The following is a 2,184-nucleotide window of genomic DNA, read 5'->3' on the forward strand; positions in this document are numbered from 1 at the left end:
CATGTGATTTTATAATAGCATATATTTTTATATACATAATCACATGTGATTTTATATTGTGAATAATATTTTTGGTAATCACATATTAGTTTTATAATGTGAACATATTTTATCATATGTGATTTTTCTTTTTGTGTATGCATATATTACACATGATAATCATATGTGATTATTTACAATAGTTTATTTCATACATATAATCATATGTGGTTAAAGTATAAACCATATAGTGATCATATGTGATTCTGGTAGTTAAATAAGATTTAATAGATGATTTGTATACATAATCACATGTGATTGATACACTTTTCATAACATGTGCAAATTCATATGTTTATTCTAGAATATATGACTTGTCAATTTGAACAGATTTGAATCATATGCGATTTCTTTATTAATGTATTCAATTTAAATCACATATTATTTTGTTTCAGTATTGTAATCACATTTGATTGTTGAAATCATATGTTATTTCTAGCATAAATGATTATGAATATAATGACACATGATTTTCCAAATCATGTTTTATTTGTTTTCTAATGTGAAAAGATTTAAATAACATGTGATTTTGTTTCATATGTTAACTCTAGCATAAATTATTATAAATTTAATCACATATGATTTTCAAAATCATATGTGATTATACCCACAAATCATATAAATATACATTTGTTTTGTAAAGTAATAAAAGACCCACATATCCACCATATCATATATATTTTCAAAGATTCACATCCACCATCTCCACATATCTAATTAAAAACTAATCTATTTAAAAACTAAACATTGTCTTAATAAAACAACAAACATTGATATACTTAAAAACTAAACATTGTCTTAATCAAGAAACAAACAAATTATCCATATCAACATCATATCATCAAAGTAACATTCACCACTTCCTTTCCATTCTTGTATTCACATCCACAATCTCCAGCTTCAATCCTCAACATCTATCTCCCCTTCTTCATACACACCTTCGGTTATCAACATTAATCTTCAAGTTATCGACCTCAATCTTTCATAGATTTGTGAACAAGCTTCTTTTGCATCATTTTTTCTTTTATCTTTGTCTTGTTTATTGTATGCATGTACTAAATCTATGATATCATGCTTCATGAGGTTAATTTCAGAAAGCATGATTGTATAAGCATATTTTTTTCTTATCAAATCTAACATTACATCTTGTGATCCTTCTCTCATAAAACCAGTTTTATAAGGCCCATCTGTTTGACCCATGTGTGTTTCCATATATCTCAATACAAATACTCCATAATTTATTTTGTTACATTTTGTTTTGCATGTTAGATCCAACAAATTTGGCTTCAGATTTAGGTCTTCCAACGCATGTGATCTTGGGTGTTTTATTTTCTGTAAATACGTTGTGAAATATTTTTTCTGAAAATAAAAAAAAAGTGTTAATCATATAAAATTAAACAGGAAAAGATATTATTAATATTTACATAATCACCTGTGATTACAACTATAAAATAATGTTTTGATGATTTTAGAGTTCAAATGTATGATCATATATGATTTAAAATGTTTACTCATATTTTATGTAATCACATTTGATTTTTATAAAATAATCATATGTGATTAGAAAAGTTTATTTTTGTTTAATATAATACATGTGATTGTTTTATGTAATCACATGTGAATTATTTTATGTAATGATGTGTGACTAAGACATTTTTTATTTTTCATATTTTGAATCATATATAACTTTCTTATTTAATCACATTTGATTTTTTTACATACCAATTTTTTAAGTACATGCATGTACTTTCCTTCGACAGTTGTATCTAATATACTATTATACAAGATGACAATGTTTGTATTTTTGATGTTGAAAATATAGACAAACATGTGATCTTCTCGGCAAACAGGGAAGAATATATCATTTAAATATTTATTGTCATATATATATATATATATATATATATATATATATATATATATGTATATATATATATATATATATATATATATATATATATATATATATATATATAATTTTATTTTGAATAACTTACCAGATCAACATCTTTTAAAATTAGTTTTTCTCCATCTCCATTGAACCAATCTACAAAGTATTTTTTGAATAGATTGTATATATTCTCATCTTTCTCCTTTTCTTTCTCTTTTTCCTCCTTTGCCTCCTTTTCCATTTGTTCTTTTAGT

This window comes from Lactuca sativa, chromosome 8 (assembly GCF_002870075.4).
Source record: "Lactuca sativa cultivar Salinas chromosome 8, Lsat_Salinas_v11, whole genome shotgun sequence".
Classification (NCBI taxonomy): domain Eukaryota; kingdom Viridiplantae; phylum Streptophyta; class Magnoliopsida; order Asterales; family Asteraceae; genus Lactuca; species Lactuca sativa.